General features: G+C 42.4%; 1 protein-coding gene across 1 annotated transcript in view; it reads left to right on the top strand.

The window, feature by feature from the left end:
- The first annotated feature begins 511 nt into the window (after positions 1-511).
- LIMS1 (LIM zinc finger domain containing 1) overlaps positions 512-17,195 on the top strand; it is a 67,455-nt gene continuing 50,771 nt past the window's right edge. The window contains exon 1 of the mRNA XM_030971355.1: positions 512-933. The gene's annotated coding sequence lies outside the window, so the exon portion shown is untranslated. The remainder of the gene's footprint in view (positions 934-17,195) is intronic.

The raw sequence follows: 17,195 nt of genomic DNA, 5'->3' as shown, positions 1-17,195 counted from the left end.
CCTGGCCAAGCAAATCCTCCCGTGGCTGAGAGTCAGCCTGGAGTGCTGCTGCTGCTGGTGTGCCCCAGATAAAAACTGTTTGCCCAGTACAGGCTGGACGTGGGGCCCCTTGGCTAAACTGGCTGGCTTTCTCTGTTCCTCTCACCATTCTTTTGGGGTGAATGGTTGTATGGAGGACAAGGGGCTGTGCTGTGATCAGGGAAGTGGAGGTGTTGTGTGGTTCACTGTCACAGAAACTTGGCTCGAGGGAGCAGAGGGAGGTGCCAGCCAGAACAGCAAGGGCTGCTCATCTGGCAGGGTGGCACGGTGGCGAGAGGCTGTGGAGTCAGCTCCTTCAGAGGGGGTTTTCTATAGACAATTCCAGTCCACTAAAGTCAAAACAAAAGGGCTCTTGGAAGATGCATTTTGATTTTGTAAAATACAAGGAGGGAAAATTAAAAAATTAGTGTGTTTTCTTGTTTTGATTCTTTGGGTTTAAAAAACCCACTAAAAATGTGACTATTTCATTCAAACCTACCTTTTGACAAAATGTAAAGTGATCTCAAAGGCCTCCACAGGCTGAAATTCCCAAGGGGTTTTGTATCTTGACTTTTGGGTCTGATTTAGAGAGTTTAAGTAATCTGAGTTTTAGTGAAGAAAACAAAAAAGGAAAGATTGATCAGAGGTCTCTCTAGATTTGGTATACGGAAAAGCAGCAGACATCTGGTCAGCAGGTATGTGCAAGGAAATACTCTTCTTTTTAACTTTTTTTTTTCCCTCTCCCTTTGTTTTATGGATGCTTTTTGAACTTGAGCCACTCCTGTGGCTTTTGTTTTGCAACTAGAGGAACTGGGAGGCTGGTGCTGTCACTTGCACAGTCCTTACTGAGGCACAGCTTTCTCACTCGGAATCACGCTGGGAGACCAGACTCTGTCCTGGAAGAGAGGGATTTGGGTAAGGAGGGATGTGCAGAGGCTCGATGCTGGGTGGGCTTTCAGGATTGCTTGGTGTGCTGCCTGGGGCTGATAGCTCGTTGTGGCAATGCCTGCTTGCTTTATAAATGTCCTCTGAGTTTTGCAGGCAGCTTTTTCAGCTGGTTGTGCTGAACTCATCTTGATGTGTTATCATTGGAATAAGTTTCATATGTGGTTCAGAGAAAAACATTAGCTTCTCCATTCAGAGCCATTATTATCTTAAGCTTTTGTAGTTTCCTAGAACAAACAGAGTTTTTCTTTGTAGCAAGAAATACAGGCCAGCATGCAGCAAAATAGTGGAAAAAGCCAGGTCCTCTTTACTCCAAGTATAACTATAGTTGAAAAACAAGTACAGACTCACTGGATTTACAGTTCTTATTCCACTGTAGACTGTGAAGCTGAAAAATGGGCGCACTTCATGGTGTTACTGGCTCTGATAGGGGATTCTAAATAAGAAGCTAAATGTGGTGCTGTGGTTTAGTCTCAGTTGTAGTGTGAAGGTCTTTTTCTTAGAACTTGTTCCATACAGTTACTGCAGGGGAACCATTAATGGTCTGCAATATACAGAGGGTGGTTTGCACAGTTAACAAATTCTTCTTCAAGTTGCAGTGAAATATTTATTATTGGAGCACTTAAGGCAATCTTTTCAGCTCCTGCAATTGTGGCTTCATGCTGTGTGTCAGGTTACACATCCTGATTTGTCTATGCTTTGTTCTCCTCCAAAGCCCAGTTCAAAAGTGTTTCACTCTGTAGCATAATGCAATCTTTTATTACTTTTCAATATAGGGAAGCTTTAATTATTAGCTGTGCTAAAAGCAGCGGGATAGTCAGTGGGGAAATTACTCGTGTCAGGTTTTCCCATGATGGCAAGTGTTGATGACAAGGAAATGAAACTGACAGTCATATTTTCATAGCCAAAGCCTCCCCTTGTCTAAGCTATGCCTAGTGTGAACCAACCAGCCGTGTACGTGGTCTGCTGTTCTTGTCGTGTCGGGATGTGCTACAGAGCACGTCACCCTTAACAGCCTGTGCAGTTAACACTGCTGCTGTTGGGGCAGAAAGGGTGAAAGATCCTCATTCAGTCTGACAATTAGAGAAAATGTAGCAGGGGACTGTGCCCTGGGGTTAATATTTTTCTTCCAATTAGGATGCTTCTTTGCAATTATTTCGGCATTTTCCTTCCTGTCGTGTGTAACTCTATGAAAATGCTGACTTCTTTTTTTTAAACAGATAAAAGCCTGGTGGGGAAAGTCAGGGTACTGCAATTTCCTTGTAATTACTATGGTTTTGTGTACCATAGCAGCTCTTTATGTCAAACAGTTTGCTGAATTTGTCTCAGCATCTGGAGGCTGTCAGCAATATGCAGGATGCCAGAAGCTGATAGTGTGGCCAATGACAAACTATGGACAAAGTGGACCTCCTCTACAGCCTGAAACCACGTTCCTCTGCCAAAATGGCATAGTCTGGAGCACCCTATAGTGCATAAAAAATAGCATTACAGCATGGTTGGCACCCAGGAGGAGGTTTTATACTCTGCATTTTTCATATTGATTGCTTTTCTTTATATGTTAAATAAGAGGTTCTTGAGTTCCAGCTTGGATGATCCTTCCTTTCATCGCTTTTTGATTTTTTAATAAATCAAACCAGCCACTTCTGTGGAATTCAGTGAGAAGCTGGGTCCTTAATCATGTGGATTTAGGGTTTTTTCAAACACTGGTCGCATTAAATAGTTTGAAGAACTGAGAACACACTGGTGGATATTGTCTGAGTGAAACCTAAACTGGTGTGAAGAGTAGAGTTAAAACCAGCGGGGGGATATTTCTTGCATCATGGGTGGTGAATTGATGTGGATCATCTGGGGAGCTAAGGCATTGTAATGACTTTATGAACATTTCCTGGGTGGCCAGAGCAGCATGGAGTAGCTGCTGTGCTCAAAATTAAAAGGATTTTCTGTATTAATGTTGTTTTATTGTAGTTGGGGGCACTGGGAAAGACCACAGCAAAGCAATGCAGTAATGCCTGCAAATATCTGGGAGGCAACAACATGGCAAACTGGCTTCAGTCCAGACCCCACACTGACATTCAGCAGCTGTGGGATTGATGTGGGGAGAGGGAACCATGCAGAGAATTAGTTTCAAATCCACTCTGGGAGGGGAAAAAAGGGCCCTTGTTACTTTGCAAGGACTCTTTTGTGGGGGCCTGGCCATCCCCACCGGGGCTGGGTGTTGCCTGGCCAGGGCAAGGAACTGGCTGTCAGCCTCCTGCCTCACAGAACACAGCATCCCTGAGCCCTCCTTCGGTGTCTCCTGGCACACTCCACCTCTGATTTGGGAATGCAGAATACTCTTGGCAGGCAGGGGAGCAGGGGTGCCACCGGCACAGCTGGGGGAAGGCCCCTGCAGATTCAAGGCTGAATTGGCACAGCAGCCTCTGCTTGCAAAACCCTCTGGTTTTCGTGAGGAAATGCTCGCAAATAGGCACATATTGCTGAGCTTTGCATATGTGCTCTTCTGAACTGTGTTGGTAGCAGGACAGACTTGTGTTTCATGGCAGAGAGATGGACATCAGTGCTGTATTAAGTAACTTATTTTTGCTAGGGTCTGCTGTAAGTGGGCTGAGATTCACTTGGCAGTGGCCATTTCCCAGACCCAGCTCTGGCCAGTGTTATGTTTCAGGACAGATCATCTATGGGCCATGCCAGGGCAACTGCTCTTCTTATGGGCAGTGATGGTTACAGAGATGTTTTAATTTAGCATGTGGTTGTGCTACACCGTCTGGGGTGACCCACACATTCCTGTCCCCCAACATTTCTTGTGCCAGCACCAGCAACCTGAGCCAGCTGAAAACCTATGGTGAAGGAGATTGGTAGATACCTAGATTTAAAACTGATTTTGTCTCAGTCTGGATCAATTCCTTGATTTTGTGGGTGGCAGTGATGTCCATGGGAGAGAACTTTGGAAAGGTGGCAATATCCATTTTGAGAGAGCAGTGTGAAAAGTGGAGTTCAGTGACAAGATGTTGGGGATCTGAAGAAGGAGGGAGCAGTGTTTGGTGGTGGTCTGGGCTGGGTCTGGGCACTTCTTCTGGCTGCCCTGGGTGTGGTGTCAGGGTTGGGAGTCCATGCTCTGTTGCACTGGAAGAAGGATCACCTACCTGCCTGCAGGTGTTGTGGAAGGATTGTCTGGGCAATTTTGCTTTCTGTTGTGGGAAGTGCACTTGGGTTTGTTCTCTCTGCGGCTTGCTGTCCCCTCCTGCTCTGTCTGAAGGGAAACCACCCCAGCAGTGGTTGTGTCATAGCTCTCACTGAATTGGTTTGCAGAAATTCACCTTCAAAGGATTCAGAGGAAGGAAATCTCGTGTCCTACCCTCCTGACATGTAGTTTATGGTTAGAAAGGGCACAGAGAACAGTGACACCTCTTGATGCCTGTTTAAATGTACCTGACGTTTGTTGGTATGATGAGACTTCATGATCTGGAGATGCCCATGGGCTTTCTTCACCCATTGCTTTCAGGTCCCAGAGGAGCTGGATGCTGTTTGTACCTGCTTGTACTGTCAGGAAAAAAAAATGGAACAAGATCTGCTGTGAGCTCTTGCAGGCAGAGCTCTCCATGCAGAGACAGAGCTGTGGGGCAGCCACAGCGCACGTGGCTGCTGGCTTTTTCTCATCCCCTGTGTCCTGGGGACAAGGCAGGCTGTGGGAGAGGGGCTTGTTGGGAGGTGTCGATCAGCTTCACTGGAACTGAAAAAAGGACAGGCACTTCTCTAATGAGACATTTCTGTAGTACTTTAAACAACCCAGAAAACATTTTTTCTCCTTTCTGTGCTTCCTTTTGTGGGTCTATGTAGTTGCAAGAGAGAGGCAGTATTCTGATTATATGAAAAAAGATTTGAAATGGAGCATTTTAAAGCTGCTGCTGTTAAGAAAAAGCTGACTTTTGAATCTTTGTTCCTTCATTCACATTTTTTTCCTTTTTGTTAGCCAGTCTCAGGAAATGAGAACATTCTTTTGGCTTTCTGTGCCTGAGTCACATCTTATATATATATCTATCTATATATAAAAATACGTTAAAACATCTGGAGATGTTTGTTTCAGAGAGGTACTTGTTTTGTACTAGAGTGTCTGAACTTTAAGTGTTTATACACAGTTGGATATTTCCAGAATTTCCCATACTTCTCTGGTTACAAGGACATGTATATTGCTCTCAGAAAAACAAAGGGAAATGTGCTGATAACCTAGGGAATATACAAATAAATAAAAGTAAAACCTTTCAAGAAAGTGAGAATTTGCTTTTTTTTCTTTCCAAAATAAAACTATCAAAGCTATTGTTTAGCTTGAGTAGCATCCAAATATGTAGTTGTTTAATGTTTGCTAAGTATGTATTAAGAAAAAAAGGTGTGAGGAGGAAAATCAGAAAATATCAGTTTCTTTTTTCCTTAAAGGAAGGGGGAAAGGAAGTATTTAAAAGTTTATTAAATAAACTCAGCAGCACCCATCTCTGCTACTGAGTGGGCTGACACTCCCTGGGCTCTGGCAGTGCTCTGAGTGCACGGTGGGGTCTCCTTGCCTCCCTCTGTCCTCCCACCGGGGTCACACGGAGATCGTGAGACCGCTCTGAAAGGAAAAACAAAAATCCATTTAGTTTAAACCAAAGGCCAAATATTTAACTTTAGCGGGGGAGGTGGTGGGATTTAGGAGAACGAGTACAATTTCCACCCTTGGTTGTTTAACATAGCTGCACTGAAAATGATGGGAAGCTGGGGATGGTGGGTGCTGCTGCTGTCCTGTGCAGGGAGGGATACGGTGATGGCAGTGGGGTGTGAGGATTCCCCTAAGGGGTTCCATCTGCCATGGCCACATAATCTCCAGGTGTTCAAAGCAGCTTCTCCTCCCACAGCTTCCACTGAAATGCCCTTGCGTTTATGGCTTGGATACAAAACTGCTCACTGATCAAATATTTTGATTGCATCCTGGCCTTCCTGTTAGTTTCTTTGATCTTTTCTTATTAGTGGATTATAGCAGACTTTCAAAAGTCTTGTTTGTTGAAATAGTTGTATAAATATGATCCTCAGGGTAGGTGTTACTTAGGAAAGTGCTTATCTCTCAGAAAAAAATCTACCTCCTTTTGCCCCTTTAGTGGGCTCATTTGCTATTGTGCATCAAAGACGTGTGATTTCTGTAATCATATCTGAGAAAGAATAGCAGTTTATTGTTAATTGTTTGAAATAATTCAAAGACCAGTAGGTCTTACTCTTTTTGCCGATTCTCTGCTCATTCAAACTCTGAAGAACTGTTTCAGGTTCACATTTAAAAAATACAAGAAACTCACAGATGCAGGGCAGTCTGTGGAGGGTGGAACTAAAGGGCTTGCAGCCCTGGGATGAATCCCCCTGTGTTGAATTCTCTCATGGTTAAAATCTCTCTCTTTTCAAAGTGAAAAGGCTCCCGTCTCCATGGACATCCTGGTCAAGAGATGTCCCTTCTGAAATGGTTCATACAGCCTCACTTAATGCCATGCTGGATGTCTTCAGACACTGGCACAGGGCTGTCTGGTCACCATGTGGGGTTTAGCTTTGGGTGGTGGAGAGATGAGTTGTGCCACAGCTTTGCAGTGAGATGAAGTGAGGGAGGAGGGCTGGAGTATTGCTGGTGGCTACACATGGTGTAAGCCTGAAGGTCAAAATTTCCAAACTTTGTCTAAGACTGAAAGACACATTTTCTTTATTGTCTCATGCAGGTTAGAAATTATGAAACTTCTCTCCAGCAGGACCTGGAGAGGATCTGAGGGTTTTCAAGGGTGGTGGGGTGTTCCATGTGTCAGGATTCTCAAGGAAAGGTGGGATTCTCCTTGGTATCAGCTCGTACCCGAGGCAAATCTCACCCTGCAGCTGCTGCTCTTCAGACCCATCCGATTGAGGTGAAGATGTCCCTGCCCAAGGCAGACCTGTCTTCCAAACCATTCTCTTATCCTCTCCACAACCTGTATTAAAATCTGCTGCTGGGCCAGGCCTTCATTTTGAAAAGTACAGGGCAAATGAAGCACTGTTTCCAGTGTCACGTATTAATGAGGCCGCTTCATTTTGATGTGAGTGAAGCTCTCTGTGCTTGTGATTGCTAATGCACTGCAAGGGGGAAATAATTTGGACTTCTTGTGTCAAATTGCATCTCAGTCACAAATGTGAAAATCAGTATTTTTATCATTACCATGCAGAGGTGGGCAAACAGTACAGTTAAGAGGATCCTTGACATTACCCTTGGGAGAATAATAGCGGATGATAAAATGGCAAAGGATCCAGGAACAGTAATATTGCATTACTGCTCAGGTTTCATGAGTAATCTTTCTGCTCACCTTGGGCTATTTATTAATTTATGAATAGCTTTGTCAACTTGTACTTGAAAGAGACATTGAAGAAGTTTAATGTCATTGCGTGATACTGATGTCTTTTCAAGGCAGTTTCAGGCAGGACAGATTCCCAAGGAAGGCAGGATTACATAATTAGTATTTTGTCTCATCTGAGGTAAAAGTGGTCTAATAATTTTTACCCGATGGATTTTGGTAATGTTTAGCTGTGTAGTGGCTTGATTTCAATCATGGATTTTCTGTTAAGTCTAATAGCACACAGTTAAAAACATGCAGCAGGGTTACGTCCATGCATGTGCAAAAACAAGCACCAGAGTTCACGGATGGGATGGGATGGGATGGGATGGGGCAGATGCTGGGGTTTCAGTCACTGTGTGCCCAGTGCAACAGCTGTAGCCATCCCAGCCGTCACTAGAGTGGCTGAGGTGGTGGTAATGTGGCGTGGGAGGTTTTCTGTGGGAAGAAGGGCTCTGTTCTCCCAGAGGAGGAACTGCACCACTGAAAGCTCTTCTAGTGTCCTGCCTGTGTAGGCATGAAGGGTGTTGATGGTACAAATGTCAAGCAGAGGATTTTTCTCTTATATATTGACTAACGTTCCTTCCTTGGTTTGCATTGCCAGATATTTGCTGGTTGTCCCTACCGCAGTGGGAGGGGAATATAGTGAAAAGCTGCTGAGTCCAGATTTTTTAACCTATCATTAATCCTTTGTCATGAAAGCAAATGCAAAATGAGCAGAGCCTTAGTTCCAAGTCAAAAGGTTTTTTAAACTTGGAAAGAATAATAGATCAGCTCTGTGTTCATGGTTTAAATACTAATGTTCTTGGAGCTGGTCTTGGAGATGCAAGGAAGGCAGGGTCTACCTAAATTAATTGTGAAGAAATCCATAGTTAAAAAAATGCTTTTCTTTATACCACAGAGGTCTTGTGGTATCAAGTTCACGTGGATTTGAAGTTTAATAAGGCAAAAGCGTTGGTGCCGTCAGTATCCAATATTTCATGTTTTGGTGCTGAATTGGTGTCAAGTGGAAGTGTTGCGAGGGCATTAACAGAATTGCGTTAACTGAAAACCTTTTTGCAATGCTTTTTTCCTTATGATATTAAGAGAAGTCAGGGAGGACAAGGAGATCATATTTGTTTCAAGTATTCTTATCTTAAAGTGAACATAAAAATGTTTAAAAAGGACATACTTCCTTTTCAGAAATTAATAGACAGTGAAATGTATCTAAGTAAAAATAATCAATTTATTTAGTCTGAAGACAATACAGTCCTCATGCTCATGCAGAGCCTTTAAGTTAAATTCTTGAGTTCACTCAGGTCAAGTTATGAGTTTAAATTTTAATTTCCTTGAAGCCAAGAACTCAAGTGCAAAACACGTCCTCAGTTAGCAGGACCTGGGTTCACCCTCACAGTTCGTGACTTATGTGGGGGTTGAATGCATGTGTGTTCTGTATTCTCTTTATAAGCTTTTTTTGTAACATCATCTATCTGGCACATAAAATATTTAAACCAACCACACAGGTAAGAAGAGTGGCATGAGAAAATACGTTGGTTTTTTTTTTTAAGTGATTATAAATTATTCCTTAACTCTGTTCATTGTGTACAAGCAGGTGTTGCAATAGGGTGTTGTTTCCAAATTACTATTAGCAGTTGCCTGGTCAGGCATATAAACAAATACAGGGTGCCCCTTCTGAAGTCTTCTTCCAAGGCAAGAAATCCACCATCAGGAATTAAGATTTTAAAACCTCAGCAGATGATGGTGTGGCACCAAAAGCACTGTGGCAAGGGGTGCTTTGGTGTCTGTCACCTCCACAAATGGTCTTTTGATATTTTTGTCCTGGATGCTGGGAAGTTGCACCTGCCCCTTGTTAGGGTGCTGCGTACCAGAGCCGATGGTGTGGCATGGCACAGCTCAGCCAGGGAGGAGTCCCAAATGGTTGCTCAATGGGTGGTGAAGGTTACAGACCTTCCTGCCATGTCTGTCCTCCTGGGCTTCCTGAGCCAACATGCAAAGTTTGCTCAATATAAATAACAAAGGAGTTGAGGAAAGCAAGTAGCAGCATCGGGAGGCATCCAAACACAAGGCAGTAGTTGGCAGCCTGCATAGTGACACGGGTGTGAGAGCCTTCCTGGCCACCTCGCCAGGTGGTAATTCTGCCTCTCCTACCTTTTCTCAGCACCAGAAAAGTTTTTTTTTTCTTATGTATCTTTTCATTTTTTATTACCTTATATAACCTTACACCTAATATTATCTTGTATTTTTATTACCTTATACCTCTATAAGGTAATAAAAATACCTGTATACTATGATGTTTGATTTCCTAATAGCTCAGGTGTATCCTGTTTCTTTGCTTCTGTCAATAACACATTTGCTGTGCTAAAAAATATGTGCTTTTAGAGAGGACACACATCTTCGGTGCTTCATCGACCCACACTGCAGCAGTGGCTTTCTCTTCATCACAGAGGCATGCTGCTGTGCTGTGAACCAATTGCACTCATAACTTCTGTGCAGGGGGAGAAGAGAGGAAACTGCTGAAATCAGGGATTGTTGGCTTATTCAGTAGTTATGAAGAGCCAAACTGAGCTCAGTTCTAGCTAGCTGGCCAGGGTGCTACTGCTTGCTTCACTAGAGCTGTCTGCATAGTTACTGCTTGCATGACTCCTTACAATCAAGTTCCTTTCAAATCTGCAGGGGTCTGTTATTAACTTCAATTGAAACAGATTAATGAAACTTTGTGACAATTCCTCAAGACTGTATGCATATACATGGGAAATTCTACACCAGTTTGATTACCTTCAGCACGTTGTTAGGGATGAAGAAATGACTGTATTTTTGACCTCTCACTGTTTAATGTCTCTGATAATGTGCAAATTCTAGAGGTTAGAGTGTTAAACTAATACAGTTAAGACTGCAAGTCTTAACCAATTTTCCTCAAAGCCAATTGGAATTCCACTGCCCTATTTTTTGGAGCTTGATTTAGTCTTATGGGTCCATAAGTGGAACATCAATGGCCAAATAAGACAAAATACCTGCTAATACTTGGAAACTGGTTCTATCAGCTTTGAAACCTTGCTGCTTTGTCTGAGGTATAGGGACAAAACCATCACTGTTCTGAATTCACTCTGTATGGATGGCGCAGTAAGGTCAGCCTTGTAAGAGAAGGATATCATCCTAATATCTGATTTCTCATATTTAAAGAGAGCAGCTGGTTATCACACAGATGGGTCCAACATCTTAAGTGACACCACCATGCCTGGCCTATAGTGTCACATCCGTGTTCCTATAGGTAAATGTCTTCAGCTGAAGTTGTCATACACTGGATTTGATATCTATTTTGTATACCTTACACTTGTTTTTATAAATACTAACTAAGGCTGTTTCAGCTTTTTTTTAATACAAATGACCTGAATTTAATTAAAAAATTATCACTGTAACATATATGTATAAAACTATGTAGTTTAACTTACAGCATTTTTCAGCAGATCTCTGTGATGCCTTTTTTGTGTTGCAGTTGGGTTTGCATGGTTTGGAAACTGGCCGTCCAAATGTAAATGTGTGAAAGAAAACAAAAATTGGCAAATCAGAGTGAGCCACCATCACCACAGGTCTGCTTGCTCCTAGGGTCAGAGCCCTGATGAGTTTGGTTTCAGTCTTATGCAGTGGAGTGTTACAAAGTTGTGTATTAACCCAGTGTACTGCTAACTGGTATCATTTAATTTACATTTTTAGCCCAGTGGTCACTTGGTGGGGGCCTACATGTTGTTCTTTGGTGCAAACAAAGTGGTTATGGATGGGGAAGCAAGGAGGAGGTTCCTGTTCACTGGGGCTTTTGTGTCCTCAGTCACACCCCTCTGAGGTGTGAATTTTACAGTAAGTGAGTTGTGTTACTGCTGTGAGTGGGTAGGGGTTGGAGTGGAGTTGGTGTCCATGGAACTGTGGATTGTGGGCTCCGGGTGACCTGCCTGAGAGCCAGGCTCTGCAGAGGTGAGGTCAGGGGATCTCTTGGTCCACTCCCATGGTGTGGTGGTGTTCTGCACTAGTTAAATTTTGACAAAGTGAGAACACCATTCAAGAAAGAGAGAGCAGGGGAGAAGTGCTGTGCCTTGTAATAGTGGTTAGTGAATTATACACATGAATAAAAGAGCAGCAGGGAAGTTGACATTTATACACCAGCTTGGTTAGGAGGATTTTAGTAACTTATGATGCATCCCACAAGCTGTGGGGCTCTGAATCACCTGTGGGCAGTCAGTTAAGTACTGAACAGGTTAAAAAAGGAAAGTGAATATAACATAGTGTCTAAGTCACTGTGGTTTCTAAGGTGGTTTCTGAGAATTTATACTGCTTTCTCAATGTTTCTTGCCTTAGTTGGCATTGTGCAAGTATTTTTCAGTGACATTAAGAACAGCACATTGGGATTTAATGGTAAAAACAGTATTTCTGTTAATTTGGTATCATCCCCCTATTCCCTATGAACTAAATTTGATTTTGGACAACTGTAATGATTTATCCATTAAGTTGCTGAAATCATAGTCTCTGTGAGTGTTGTATTTTTTTTTTTTTTGCATTTCTAATTAATTTATGCTGGTGATTTCTGCTGAGTGCTGAGCACCTGGTTGGATTGCTCAGAGCTGCCTTTTATTATCTCCTTTATAAACACTTGTGGAAAAGCCAGTTTCTGAAGAGGATAGTTGCAAGGCAATGTTAGTTAGAGCAGATTTGCTGCCCTTGCAGTATCAAGTAAATGTGATATTAAACAGATGATTGGACGACTTCTGCATTCACACTGCAGCATTCCCATTGTAGCATCCCAAAGTCAAGGGGGTGGGAGAGGGAGTGCTTTAAGTACAATGATTGCTAAAAGTCAGTAAAAAGAGAAGAATAACTGTGCTGCAATAGGATTTTTAGAAGGGGCTAGCATTTTTAGATATGTTTATTCCATTTAACAGTACTGGCAGATTTCATTTGGGTTATAAGGTACTCTGGTTCCTATCCCACTTTCTGAAAGATAAAAATCTTGGTAGTTTTCAGGCACCCTGGTAAGGTGAAGTGCAGCTTAGGGTTGGGCTTACACTTATGTATGATGGCACTTGGTGGGACGGACATGCTCAGACACAGGCACAAATGATGCCTGTGTTTAATTGGGCAGAGCACACAGCGCAGAATTTATGCCACCTGTTGGAAGAGTAAAGGTAACTTCATGGTGGTACATTTTATAGCAGGACAGGTTACCTGTCACAATTGTTTTTTAAAGCATCTGGTCAGGGTAAGAAAGTTTCTGTGGACTGGTACTCAGCATCATCCTGCTGCAGCATGTTTGAATCCACCCAAGAAGCTGTAACAACAGGCTATCTGTAAACTGTATCTCTGAACTGTGACTCCAGGGAGATGGCAACTTGCTGAAGGTCAGAGGGCAAGCCAGGAATGGTATACAGATTTTGTTGTTGCTGTTTGTTTGGGAAAAAGAAAGCTTAAAAACAAACACACACAACCAGCAAACAAAACAAAGGAAGCCTTTGCTTTCCCAAACGTATTGCTCTTAAGAGCATCAGCAATGAGGTACTCTTGAACTGGCATTTCATCTCCTACCTTTTGAGGGAAAAACAGCCCCTTTTGTTCCTTAGTGGTATCTGGTTTATGAATCTTTTGTTTTTATACTCTCACTTCCAGCTTGATTGGACTGATTGTTCTGTATTTAGGCAGATTCCTTTGAGCAGTCAAAGCACACATTAATGATTGGCTTGAAGACAAAGCAGCCTCCTCCCTGGGTAGAGGGTGATGCTCTGAGCCCAAAAGCAGGGAGTTGTCCGCCAGCTCCTGTCTGGAAGGTGATGGCAGCATAGCACAGTCCCCTCAGTAACATTCATCCCTCCTTTGGGTAGGTATGGGCCATTGGCAGGGTTGGCCTATCTTAATTCCTTAAAACTTAATAAAGCTATGCATTTCTATTATACTTTATCCACATACAAATAACATATTTATTAAGATTTCCCTAGCTGAAAGGAATTCAGTGAGAAATCCTGTGGCTGTTCTGACAACAAGAAAATTTTATCTTCATTTCTCTTTCTTCTCTTTTGCCTTTTCCACTATATAATTGCTTTTCCATGGTTCCTGGCACTGGTGATTAAAACTGAGGACTGATTTAATTTTTGAATTTATTTTTAATAGCTTTTGACATTTATAGGCTGCAAGTCACAGACACGGGAAAAACAGAATTTAAAGGAATTTTGGGCCACTTCGAGCATTTGTTTTGAGAAAATCTGATTTAATTTCAAGTCTTAGGTACGGAATAGTTCAGGATTATTTAAATCTGGGTAATTAAAAAGCTGTTTTTCTGTAATGAACCCAGGAAGAGACGGCTGGGTTACAAGTCCTATTTTGGGAACACTGAGCATCTGAAGCTGTTCTCATTCATGTCAGCAGAAGTTCAGAAACATTTCTCCAACCATTTTTTGAAGGTGCTCCCCTGAGTCTCACTTTCATTTCACATATTGTATGTCATATAATACTGGTTTATGTCATCTTCCCTGGCTTTATTACTGTCTTGAATTCATTTACTGGAATTCCTGTGCTTTCTTTTAAGCATCTACTCTTAACCACTAATAAATCTGGAACATATTCAGACTTGGTGGGATGTTGGATTTTACAGGATGAAACTTCATTGTTTCCCTTTATGGGCTGTGGCTTCCAGAATACCAATTATGGTAATTGCCTTCCCCTCCCTCCCACCGTCCATCATCTGCAGTCCTCTCTTACTGCATCAGCTTTTTCTACCCAGACTGTCTCTGCCTTTTGCTGCCTTTGTCTCCACTTCGTGCTGTGGGAAGAAGATTCCCTGCAAAACCCATCTGAACTGCTTCATCTGCAATGACTGCAAGAAGTTTTAAGTAACTTGAAATGGCACAGAAGGACAGCCAGAGGCCCAGCCTGAAAGATAAGATTTGAAATTAGAGTACATGCCTGATATCACATATTTTACTGAATTCTTGTTTTCACCCTTTTTTTTTGTTGTTGGTTTTCTATTTTTGTTTCATTTTAAGTAGTTAGCATGGGTAGTGTCTTTTCACATTTCTGTAACTGCCCCCCCTTATTTTAAAGCTCAAAAATTAGTAATAAATGTGTCCTATAAATCACAGAATCATGGAATTCTTAAGGTTGGAAGGGATCTCTGGAGATCATTTTGTCCAACCCCCCTACCAAGGCAGGGTCAGCAAGAGCAGTGACACAGGAATGTGTCCAGGTGGGTTTTGAATGTCTCCTGAGAGAGAGATTCCACAGCCTCCTTGGGCAGCCTGTTCCAGTGCTCTGCCACCCTCAGTGTAAAGAGGTTCTTCTTCATGTCGAGGTGGGAATTCTTGTGTTTTAAATCTCTAGCTGTTGCAGGCACCAGCATTAATTGGTGAGTTTCTTTGGCCCCAGTCTGGCTGACTGCCTCTTCCTGGGTTGCATGGTCACAGTCATGGGGAAACTAAAAATGACAGAAAACTTCTGCTTTGCTCCCAATTGTCCCTGCTCACATTTCACAGCACGGCAGGGTTGGAGTGGTCTGGGGTAAGGCAGGGAGCAGGGCACATGGGAGATGCTGTGAGGATGTGAGGAGTTGGACTCCTATGGCCGAGCTCCTGGCTGCTGAGTGTGGTTGTCTTGGGCTGTTTTGTTTGGTTTTTTTTAAATTAAAACTTCCTCTGCGTTTCCCCCCCCGAATCTGAAGGAGCCCAAATTGTTTTTCCATATGTGCATTCAGATGAAAATGCTTTTCTTCCTCTTTTTCTTTCTGTCAAAAGAACTGTTTGATTTTTTTGGTGTAATACTCAAAGACTTTTTTTTCCCTTCAGGCTTATTCTTTACATTGGACTGATGCCTCATATTTCAGTAGCAGATCAGAGCTACCAAAAAAGGAGTCTGATAGACAAGCAAACTTCTTAAAATTTAATTTGGTACTTTCTTGATACACCAACATTAGTAATTGTATGTTATTGGCATTACCATGATCTAAAAATGGTAGTAAAATAAAGGTGGTTTAAGCTGGCATTTTTTTGCTGTCCGGAATGAATTCTGTTATGGGCTGTGTTCAGAATAGCTTGGCATCCTTGCAGATCTGTATTACTTAGAAAGCAGGAAAGTCAATTTTGCAAGTAACTTCTTTCTTTTCAAATATCTATTACACAGAATTCTCTTCTACTTTTTGTCACACACAACATCCGGGCATTTCCATTTCTTCTGCTAAGTCTTATGCTCAAATTAGGGTGGTGAGGGTTGTTCTGAAAGATGTGCATCAGGCTTTTTTGAGCCGTATGGTAGCACTATTTTCAAATAATTTCATAAGTTTTGAGTGCCTGTGGAAGTTCCGGGTTAAAGCAATGTCTGTCTAGTACTTTAATTTTCTTTGTCTATTGCTATCATTGATATAAGCATGTAACTTACCATAAGGGAATTAATTAAGGAAAAAAATAAGCATATAATTGTAATACTAGTTCTGTTACTGCTCTTGTTCTTCTAAGCTTGCCATATTTTCCACACAAATAAAAATGACCTTTATCTAACCTCACACGTGATGTTGTTGACCTTTTTACTTATTTATATGCTGAGTATTTAATGTTCTTCATTACTTGATGACTTGCTATTTTTATAGCGGTTAGAAATAAATAGAAATTGAAATGGGAATGCCCATTGTCAGAGGAAGCACGAATGATGTGCCAAAAACCCACTGTAGGTTAGTAGTGACTTCAGACCTTTGTTTTTTCTGGTTGTTAAGTCTAACTCATGATAGTAATTATTTATCTGAACATGATTTTTTATATGCATAACACATATGTGACCCATATTTAGATTGCCTTTAGAATCTCTGTGAATGCTCCTTCCTCACATTCTTTCATGAAGGGTGTCCACAGAGGCTTTGAAAATTACTTTCAAGGGAAAAAAATTCTTGAGAAATGGCACACACTCTTGCTTGCAAGAAGCCTTGTGCTGTTTTTCTTTTGGTTATGTTTGCTTTTGTTTTCTTTTTCCTTCCTGAGACTGATGCTACCTGAAAGTTGCCCTGGAGTATTTGAAGGTGGAGCTGGCATAAGAGCCTGTGTGATGGGCCAATAGCAGCGAGCAGATGACAGTTGCTGTAACCAGCTCTTCAACCCCTGCAGTCTTCTTGTGTGATGTTGGAACTGTATGCACATTATTTATAAATAAATAAAGATACCTGTACTGGGAATACGAGCTTATTTTTTTTTTTCTGATAGAAGTACACAATCAAAATAATTTGGAGACCATAGCTCTAGCAGACAGAAAATAAGCTTTCTCTTTTCCACTTATTTGCCACCAGATTTTGGCCCTGCTAAATTCAGCCCTCTGCAAATACACCCTCCTCCCAGCTTTCCACACTGTGTAACGAGGCTGAATACACCACCACCTCCCCAACAGAAGACATAAATGAAGGGGTCTGGCTGAATGGGAAGCCTGTTTGCAGCCTGCCTCACCAGTGCAGTTAATTGAAATGCATCCACGTGATCCTTCCCTTTGATTTGAATGGGAGCTGGCTGGTTTCCCAGTGCAGGCAAAAGAGCTGTTTTCTTCTCCTAAAGTGAAATGCCTGTTTCTGATGCCCCACTTATCAAGGACGGTGAAGTGAAGTAAAGGAGAAGGGGCACAGCCAGCCAGTGGGGTGACTGAGGCCAAGGGTAGCAAGTGTGGTGCCATAATTGTCAGGGCTGGCAGGGTGCAGCAGATGTGGAGATGAGGTGATTCGAGCGGTTTTCCCACTGATCCACCCCACTGTGCCTCTGGGCCTGGATTCCTTCCGTCCTGCCACTCCTTTTCTCTTAGAGAAATGCTTCCCTGCCCTCTCCAAAAATGAAAACACAGGAGCCTGCCAAGGTGCTTTGGAGGATGGCC

Source organism: Camarhynchus parvulus, chromosome 1 (genome assembly GCF_901933205.1).
Source record: "Camarhynchus parvulus chromosome 1, STF_HiC, whole genome shotgun sequence".
Lineage (NCBI taxonomy): Eukaryota > Metazoa > Chordata > Aves > Passeriformes > Thraupidae > Camarhynchus > Camarhynchus parvulus.
Note: the sequence above shows the minus strand (reverse complement) of the source record. Positions and strands in the feature narration are given on the sequence as shown.